General features: G+C 41.4%; 1 long non-coding RNA gene across 1 annotated transcript; it reads right to left on the bottom strand.

Moving 5' to 3' along the window:
- Positions 1-589: 589 nt before the first annotated feature.
- Positions 590-10297, bottom strand: LOC121585596. The gene is made up of 3 exons (XR_006003874.1): positions 10126-10297; positions 9693-9750; positions 590-1149 (listed from the first exon to the last, which is right to left on the bottom strand). It is a non-coding gene; the product is annotated as an uncharacterized LOC121585596 (long non-coding RNA).
- Between the last annotated feature and the right edge of the window lie 227 nt (positions 10298-10524).

Below are 10524 nucleotides of genomic sequence, written 5' to 3'. Positions count from 1 at the left end.
ATACAGATCTCCTATCTGTCTCTCTAGAGGAGAAGTGTAATACAGGTTTCCTGTCTGTGGTTGTAGAGGCTGGGGGGAGTGTGATACAGGTATCCTGTCTGTCTCTCTAGAGGAGAAGTGTGATACAGGTCTCCTGTATGTCTCTCTAGAGGAGAAGTGTGATACAGGTCTACTGTCTCTCTCTCTCTAAAAGCTGGGTGAAGTGTGATGCTGGTCTGCTCTCTCTCTCTCTCTCTCTCTCTCTCTCTCTCTCTCTCTCTCTCTCTAAAAGCTGGGAGAAGTGTGATGCTGGTCTGCTCTCTCTCTCTCTCTCTCTCTCTCTCTCTCTCTCTCTCTCTGTGTTAAAGCTGGGAGAAGTGTGATACAGGTTAATTGTCTCTCTCTATAAAAGCTGGAAGAAGTGTGATGCTGGTCTGCTGTCTGTCTCTCTCTAAAAGCTGGGTGAAGTGTGATGCTGGTCTGCTCTCTCTCTCTCTCTCTCTCTCTCTCTCTCTCTCTCTCTCTCTCTCTCTATCTCTCTAAAAGCTGGGAGAAGTGTGATGCTGGTCTGCTCTCTCCCTTCCTTTCCCTCTCTCTCTCTCTCTCTCTCTCTCTCTCTCTCTCTCTCTCTCTGTTAAAGCTGGGAGAAGTGTGATACAGGTTAATTGTCTCTCTCTATAAAAGCTGGAAGAAGTGTGATGCTGGTCTGCTGTCTGTCTCTCTAAAAGCTGGGAGAAGTGTGATGCTGGTCTGCTGTCTGTGTCTTTAAAAGCTGGGAGAAGTGTGATGCTGTTCTGCTGTCTGCCTCTCCAAAAGCTGGGAGAAGTGTGATGCTGGTCTGCTGTGTCTATAGGAGAAGTATGAGGAAGTGCGATCTACACATTAGCCTCTTCCTTTTACAGTTCCTCTACAGGGGGCTCTGCTACAACCTACATGGAATTCAGCTGAGTTCAGTTGGATGGAAATTAAATGTTCAATGTTTAGTCTGTCAAGAGATCAGAGATCCACACTGAAGTTTCTTCATCTGGTTTCTTCAGTTGGGAGATGTTTTCTCCTTTCCTTTCCAAATCGGGTCATTTCTTTCATGTGGTCCTGAAATGTGATTCTCCTGAGAGCTATCTGGAAGCTACATCTCAGAGTCATGTCATTCCAGCTATGTTTTTTTTCACCCTAAAAGGATACAAAAAGCTATTATTAGTCGCTTGACAAATACAAAAACAACAACACCAATATTATCAACAACAACAACAAGCTCTTTAATCACTTTTAATTTTTAAGATATTGTCATCGTGGACTTACAAGAGCCAGGCTGCTGTTTTAAGTTAATGGATTTTTGTCAAAACCAATCAATAAGTAATTATCTCTGTGTATGTTGATGATGGAGAGGAGATGAGAACCCAGCTAACGCTCAGCTCACTATGATTTTCATACGGCTCCAGCTGGAAGGGACTAGAGGTTGGTTCAGATGGCACTGGGCCCACGACTACACAGAGCTGAACTCCTCTGTGTGCTAATCACACAGACAATAAAACAGGGAGGATTATGGTTTGATCTCCGTTGAGACGTCCAGGATTTCTCCCCAGTCTGGAGACTATCCCAGAGGAACAGCTTTCCTGATCCGCAGTAACATGGGTTTACCATGTTTAACACGAGGTGATAACAAGTCCTTCAGCCATGTCCCACTGCTTACTTACTTACTTACTTTATTGTCCCCATGGGGAAATTTTGTTGCAGTGTCATGTACACATTTAAAGTGGCGTTAAATACAAAACAAGATTGACAATACAACTTTCAATAACAGTCACGCACCAATAAAAGTAAGAAATAAGAAATAAAACATTTAAAAACATTTAAAACAAAGACTAGCCTGCTGGCCTTACGGGGTCAATGGGAACATTTGCCCGAGCTATTTAAGAGGGATATCACACCTGGCACAAATGATTGTCTCGTTCTATTTTTCCTGCTGAGGGGTGCCCTATACCTACGCCCAGAGGGGAGTAATTCAAAGTCCAGGTACAGGGGGTGACTTGGGTCTAAAATGATTTTGTGAGCCTTACGGAGGGCCCTGACCTTAAAGATCTCATCCAGGCCTGTCTGTTTGACTCCAAGTACCTTACTTGCTGTGGTAATAATCCTTCTCAGCATGTTTCTCTGACTGACAGTGGCATTGCCAAACCAACAAACAATACAAAAAGTTAAAATACTCTCAATAAAGGATTTGTAAAACAGAGTCAATATAGTACAGTCTATATTAAAAGAACCCAACTTTTTTAGAAAGTACAGTCTCTGTTGGCTCTTTTTGTAGATCTGGTCTGTACATTTACTCCACTGAAGCTTACTGTCCAAAAAGACACCCAGATATTTATATTCCTCTACAATTTCTATATTCTGGCCTCTGATAGATGTTGCAGAGGTAGGTGTTGTACGCTTCCTGAAGTCTATGCACATCTCTTTGGTCTTGTTAGTATTGAGGACCAAGTGTGATTCCTCACACCACTCTACAAAGTCATCTAGGACCGGGCCATGATGTTCCTCGTCATCATGCAACAGGCTGATCAAGGCAGTGTCATCAGCGAACTTAACGAGGTGTCTGTCAGTATGGGAACTAGTACAACTATTAGTGTACAAGATGTACAGAAGTGGGGACAAAACACATCTCTGAGGAGAGCCTGTGTTGGTATTGCGTATATCCGACACATGGGGACCTATTTTGACTCGCTGTGAGCGTTGGCTCAGGAAGTCCAACAGCCACAAAACCAGCCCCCCATCTGCTTAGTAGCAGCACAATATAGCCCCATTTCCACTTTCACTTAAAATTCGGGCCAAATTCGAGCTGGCTCGAATGGAATTCTCAAATTCGAGCTAGGTCGAGGGACACCCGGGCCAGCGCATCCAAGTTTCACAACTGGTACCAGGTCGATTAGAATTCGGGCTGGTGACGCCGTTACTATGCAACCGCTGATCACTGTTGGATGCTGACACAATGTTTAGCTAGCTTGTCTGGGCTTGTTGTTGTTAGCTAGCACATGGACAAGCAGTACTGCAGTAGTCAGACATGACACAAATTACCACCATAGCTGGATCCTTCATTCATTTTTGCACTACACAATAAACTTTTATGAGCACAGTCAGCCCTTGAATGCTAGCTACCTAACATTAGCTAGCAAATCAGAGTTGAAACAAGCTAGCTAGCTAGCTAATGTGAGCTAGCAGGAATTTTATCTAGACAGGTCGTATTGAAAGCTAGCTAGCTACATCATATTCAAACATGTCGTCTGGTTTGCTTGGTTAGCTAGCTAATAGCCAATACCATGGCAAGCAAGGTAGGAATTAAGCTAGCTAGCTAGCCTGTTATGCTAGAGACAACACCAACCATTTAGCTAGCTAGCTAACATCAGCAAGCTAAATACATGGCTCTGAATCTGGCTGGCACTACCAGGAGTATGGGGTAACGTTAGTTACAGCATTGGGCTCCCGAGTGGTGCAGCGGTCTAAGGCACTGCATCTCAGTGCTTGAGGCGTCACTACAGACCCCCTGGTTTGATTCCAGGCTGTATCACAACTGGCCGTGATTGGGAGTCCCATAGGGCGGCACACAATTGGCCCGGTGTAGGCCGTCATTGTAAATAAGAATTTGTTCTTAACTGACTTGCCTACTTAAATAAAGGTAAAATAAAAGAAAATGGTGAGGATGAATTAAATTCTTCAACATCTTGCTAGTTAGCAACATTAGTGAAGCAAGTTGCAGTCACATATTGGCTACCTAGCAATATGACAACATTTCTAATTTCTGGAGGCAGTGGAAACGCAATTTGAGCTAGCCCACAAAGGCCAGCCCAACCTGGGTTGACGACAAAGTGCCAATGGAAACGGGACTTATGTTGAGTTCATAACATGATCTCTGTGGCCATGTCCAAAATGGTACTTATACTTATACCATAAACTTCAGAAAGTATTCATACCCCTTGACTTATACCACATTTTGTTGTGTTACAGCCTGGATTCAAAATTGATTAGATTGTTTTGTTTTTTCTCACCCATATCAACACAATACCCCATAATGGCAAAGAGAAAACATGCTTTTAGAAATGTCTGCAAATGTATTGAAAATTAAATACAGGAATATCTCATTGACATAAGTATTCACACCCCTGAGTTAATATATGTTAGAATCACATTTGGCAGCGATTACAGCTATGAGTCTTTCTGGGTGAGTCTTTAAGAGCTTTGCACACATGGATTGTACAATATTTCCAATGTATTCTTTAAAAAAAATATTCAAGCACTGTCTCAGGTTGGTTGTTGATAATTGCTAGACAGCCATTTTAAAGTCTTGCCATAGATTTTTAAGCAGATTTAAGTAAAAACTGTAACTATGCCACTCCGGAACATTAAAGTGTATATTTGGCCTTGTGTTTTAGGTTATTGTCCCGCTGAAGGGTGAATTTGTCACCCCGTGTCTGTTGGAAAGCAGACTGAACCAGGTTTTCCTCTACAATTTTGCCTGTGCTTAGCTTTATTCCGTTTATTTTTATCCTAAAAAACTAGTCCTTGCTGATGACAAGCATACCCGTAACATGATGCAGCCACCACCATGCTTGAAAATACCCAGTGGTACCCAGTGATGTGTTGTGTTGGATTTTCCCCAAACATAACACTTCCTATTCAGGACAAAAAGTTAATTTCTTTGCCATTTTCTTTTTGCAGTTTTACTTTAGTGCCTTAATGCAAACAGGATGGGTGTTTTGGAATATTTTTATTCTGTACAGGCTTCTTTCTTTTCACCCTGTAATTTAGGTTAGTATTTTGGAGTAACTACAATGTTGTTGATCCATCCTAATTTTTCTCGTATCTCAGCCATTAAACTCTGTAACAGTTTTAAACTCACCATTGGCCTAATGACGAAATCCCTTAGTGGTTTCCTTCCTCTCCGGCAACTGAGTTAGGAAGGACGCCTGTATCTTTGTAGTGACTGTGTATTGATACACCATCCAAAGTGTATTTAATAACTTCACCATGCTCAAAGGGATATTCATTGTCTGCTTTTTTTTGTTTTTTACATTTCTACAAATACAGTGGGGAGAACAAGTATTTGATACACTGCCGATTTTGCAGGTTTTCCTACTTACAAAGCATGTAGAGGTCTGTCATTTTTATCATAGGTACACTTCAACTGTGAGAGACGGAATCTAAAACAGAAATCCAGAAAATCACATTGTATGGTTTTTAAGTAATTACTTTGCATTTTATTGCATGACATAAGTATTTGATCACCTACCAACCAGTAAGAATTCCGGCTCTCACAAACCTGTTCGTTTTTCTTTAAGAAGCCCTCCTGTTCTCCACTCATTACCTGTATTAACTGCACCTGTTTGAACTCGTTACCTGTATAAAAGACACCAGTCCACACACTCAATCAAACAGACTCCAACCTCTCCACAATGGCCAAGACCAGAGAGCTGTGTAAGGACATCAGGGATAAAATTGTAGACCTGCACAAGGCTGGGATGGGCTACAGGACAATAGGCAAGCAGCTTGGTGAGAAGGCAACAACTGTTGGCGCAATTATTAGAAAATGGAAGAAGTTCAAGATGACGGTCAATCACCCTCGGTCTGGGGCTCCATACAAGATCTCACCTCGTGGGGCATCAATGATCATGAGGAAGGTGAGGGATCAGCCCAGAACTACACAGCAGGACCTGGTCAATGACCTGAAGAGAGCTGGGACCACAGTGTCAAAGAAAACCATTAGTAACACACTACGCCGTCATGGATTAAAATCCTGCAGCACACGCAAGGTCCCCCTGCTCAAGCCAGCGCATGTCCAGGCCCGTCTGAAGTTTGCCAATGACCATCTGGATGATCCAGAGGAGGAATGGGAGAAGGTCATGTGGTCTGATGAGACAAAAATAGAGCTTTTTGGTCTAAACTCCACTCGCTGTGTTTGGAGGAAGAAGAAGGATGAGTACAACCCCAAGAACACCATCACCGTGAAGCATGGAGGTGGAAACATCATTCTTTGGGGATGCTTTTCTGCAAAGGGGACAGGACGACTGCACCGTATTGAGGGGAGGATGGATGGGGCCATGTATCGCGAGATCTTGGCCAACAACCTCCTTCCCTCAGTAAGAGCATTGAAGATGGGTCGTGGCTGGGTCTTCCAGCATGACAACGACCCGAAACACACAGCCAGGGCAACTAAGGAGTAAGAAGCATCTCAAGGTCCTGGAGTGGCCTAGCCAGTCTCCAGACCTGAACCCAATAGAAAATCTTTTGGAGGGAGCTGAAAGTCCGTATTGCCCAGCGACAGCCCCGAAACCTGAAGGATCTGGAGAAGGTCTGTATGGAGGAGTGGGCCAAAATCCCTGCTGCAGTGTGTGCAAACCTGGTCAAGACCTACAGGAAACGTATGATCTCTGTAATTGCAAACAAAGGTTTCTGTACCAAATATTAACTTCTGCTTTTCTGATGTATCAAATACTTATGTCATGCAATAAAATGCAAATTAATTACTTAAAAATCATACAATGTGATTTTCTGGATTTTTGTTTTAGATTCCGTCTCTCACAGTTGAAGTGTACATATGATAAAAATTACAGACCTGTACATGCTTTGTAAGTAGGAAAACCTGCAAAATCGGCAGTGTATCAAATACTTGTTCTCCCCACTGTAGGTGCCCTTCTTTGCGAGGCATTGGAAAACCTCCCTGGTCTTTGTGGTTGAATCTGTGTTTGAAATTCACTGCTTGACTAAGAGACCTTACAGATAATTGTATGTGTAGGGCACAGAGATGAGGTAGTCATAAAAAATCATGTTAAACACTATTATCCATGCAACTTATTATGTGACTTGATAAACAAATCTTTACTCCTGAACTTATTTAGGCTTGAAATAACAAAGGGGTTTAATACTTATTGACTCAAGACATTAAACATTTCTAAAAACATAATTCTACTTTAACATTATGGGGTATTGTGTGTAGGCCAGTGACACAAAATCTAAATGTAATCAATTTTAAATTCAGGCTGTAACACAACAAAATGTGGAAAAAGTTAAGGGGTGTGAATACTTTCTGAAGGCACTGTAGTACACTGTAGTAAATTAGGTGTTCATCAAGGGTTCTTCTAAGATGATACCATCTAGCTTTTCATATTTGTGCAAATCTTTCTAAAACAGAAAATGGACACAATTCAATGGATATTAATAAACAAAAAGGTAAGAATATGTAGGCTATAAGAATATGTTGTGAAGGCTAGCCGTATTGCGTGCAGATGACTGAACTGCTCACTTTGTGTCTATGTTTGCAGGTATACAGACGAGGAGGCATGCAAAGGTATGTCAATTGGTATTGGTATGTTATGCAGATCACATTCACCATCCTCCTCCCTTACCTCTTCAGTGAATATCACATAGGCCTCTACATTATGGACAAGGTATGTGTCTGAAAACCATTATCAAAACAGTTTTTTCCCATTCACATTCACCACAAAAACCGAGGTATGACTTCACCCTCTATAAGCCTCTGATGAATATAACAGGAAACCTGTTCGATCACCATGTACTGCAAAACATTCTGGCTATGGATACGGAGAACATCAACACATTAACATCAACACACCAGAGGATATACCCATTGGACTTGTGGCTCTGCTGGGAGTTTACCTCATATATATATATATACAGTGGGGAAAAAAAGTATTTAGTCAGCCACCAATTGTGCAAGTTCTCCCACTTAAAAAGATGAGAGAGGCCTGTAATTTTCATCATAGGTACACTTCAACTATGACAGACAAAATGAGAAAAAAATTTCAGAAAATCACATTGTAGGATTTTTAATGAATTTATTTGCAAATTATGGTGGAAAATAAGTATTTGGTCAATAACAAATAACAAAAGTTTCTCAATACTTTGTTATATACCTTTTGTTGGCAATGACACAGGTCAAACGTTTTCTGTAAGTCTTCACAAGGTTTTCACACACTGTTGCTGGTATTTTGGCCCATTCCTCCATGCAGATCTCCTCTAGAGCAGTGACGTTTTGGGGCTGTCGCTGGGCAACACAGACTTTCAACTCCCTCCAAAGATTTTCTATGGGGTTGAGATCTGGAGACTGGCTAGGCCACTCCAGGACCTTGAAATGCTTCTTACGAAGCCACTCCTTCGTTGCCCGGGCGGTGTGTTTGGGATCATTGTCATGCTGAAAGACCCAGCCACGTTTCATCTTCAATGCCCTTGCTGATGGAAGGAGGTTTTCACTCAAAATCTCACGATACATGGCCCCATTCATTCTTTCCTTTACACGGATCAGTCGTCCTGGTCCCTTTGCAGAAAAACAGCCCCAAAGCATGATGTTTCCACCCCCATGCTTCACAGTAGGTATGGTGTTCTTTGGATGCAACTCAGCATTCTTTGTCCTCCAAACACGACGAGTTGAGTTTTTAAAAAATTACATTTTGGTTTCATCTGACCATATGACATTCTCCCAATCCTCTTCTGGATCATCCAAATGCACTCTAGCAAACTTCAGACGGGCCTGGACATGTACTGGCTTAAGCAGGGGGACACGTCTGGCACTGCAGGATTTGAGTCCCTGGCGGCGTAGTGTGTTACTGATGGTAGGCTTTGTTACTTTGGTCCCAGCTCTCTGCAGGTCATTCACCAGGTCCCCCCGTGTGGTTCTGGGATTTTTGCTCACCGTTCTTGTGATCATTTTGACCCCACGGGGTGAGATCTTGCGTGGAGCCCCAGATCGAGGGAGATTATCAGTGGTCTTGTATGTCTTCCATTTCCTAATAATTGCTCCCACATTTGATTTCTTCAAACCAAGCTGCTTACCTATTGCATATTCAGTCTTCCCAGCCTGGTGCAGGTCTACAATTTTGTTTCTGGTGTCCTTTGACAGCTCTTTGGTCTTGGCCATAGTGGAGTTTGGAGTGTGACTGTTTGAGGTTGTGGACAGGTGCCATTAATACAGGTAACGAGTGGAGGACAGAGGAGCCTCATAAAGAAGAAGTTACAGGTCTGTGAGAGCCAGAAATCTTGCTTGTTTGTAGGTGACCAAATACTTATTTTCCACCATAATTTGCAAATAAATTCATAAAAAATCCTACAATGTGATTTTCTGGATTTTTTTCCCTCAATTTGTCTGTCATAGTTGACGTGTACCTATGATGAAAATTACAGGCCTCTCTCATCTTTTTAAGTGGGAGAACTTGCACAATTGGTGGCTGACTAAATACTTTTTTTCCCCACTGTATATATATATTTTATTATGCTTTGCCACTATAATCATAATAAACACTGAGAACTAAAATATTGTGTTATTCTTGTTATTGTTATGCGTATTATTATTATTATTATTATTATTATTATTATTATTATATAATAATAATAATAATAGGGAGGGGGGGTAGTTCAAAAATGTACCCCAAAAGGTTCGTCAAAAGGTTATTCAAGGATCCATTAAAAGGGGTTATTTGAAGAAACCCTGAAGGATACTCCAGGAACCTTTTAGTTTTTAGAATAGACTACTTTTGACCTGGGCCCATAGGGCTCTGGTCAAAAGTAGTGCACAATATAGGGAATTGGGTGCCATTTGGGACGTACCCTGTATATTTTACATATTGGCTAATACTGTATTTGTAACAAAAGAAAAGGTTATGTTGATATAAAGGAAGATAATTATCCAACGAATAGCGTTGGTTGCAACTCACCTTCAGAGCTTGAGGGTGGTCGGACGTATGATTTCCTGCCGTGGAATCTGGCACCAGCCTAAAATATAGAAAATAACGTGATTGATTACAAAATAAAGGTACAGAAAGAAAACAAACGGTTGCAATTTAAAGTGATTCAGAAAATAGTTTTAGTATGGTTAAAGAGTAATTCATTTTACTTACAATACAACATATTTTATCAAAGTCTTATAACACAGTTATTACATACCAAACTTGCTAGAAATATTACAGCTATTTATATTACTTTTTAAATTGTTTGTATCGAAGTTTAATTAATCCCCAGTGTTGACTTTTAAACCCTTTCAAGATTAAGAAAGACTTAATAAAGAACAACATATTAAAGTTCATTTTAGTTTTAGTGCTTTATGTTTGTCAGTCTACATTACGGTGAGGTTAGGTTGGGTTTGATTACCTTGTGGAACGGATGGAAGGAGGTCTTTTAAAACAGCTACTGTCTGTCTGCCGTCCTCTCAGTGCGGAGGTCAGCTGGGGTTCAGAGGTCAGGGGTCATTTAGAGTCTCTCTAACTGAGGCCAGGGCCAAAGGTCAGGGCAGGCACCAGAGGAGAACACAGGGAGCAAAACAAGAACAGAAACGAGATCTCCTCCATACAAAGTCTATACAATTGTGTAAAAGCCATTGTTTACATCCAGTAAAAAAGTAATGAACAGTCCCTAGGAGTTTCTCCTGGTGTCACTGCTTGTTGTCATTAAAATATAATAGTACTGTCTATTATAAGATGCTCAAAGTCACTTATTGTCAGATAGGCAAGAAAGAAAATACAGGTGCCGCTGCCATTGTTACTGTACATG

Source organism: Coregonus clupeaformis, chromosome 17 (assembly GCF_020615455.1).
Source record: "Coregonus clupeaformis isolate EN_2021a chromosome 17, ASM2061545v1, whole genome shotgun sequence".
In the NCBI taxonomy this organism is placed as follows: domain Eukaryota; kingdom Metazoa; phylum Chordata; class Actinopteri; order Salmoniformes; family Salmonidae; genus Coregonus; species Coregonus clupeaformis.
The sequence above is the reverse complement of the archived record's forward strand: the minus strand, read 5'-3'. Positions and strand labels throughout refer to the sequence as shown.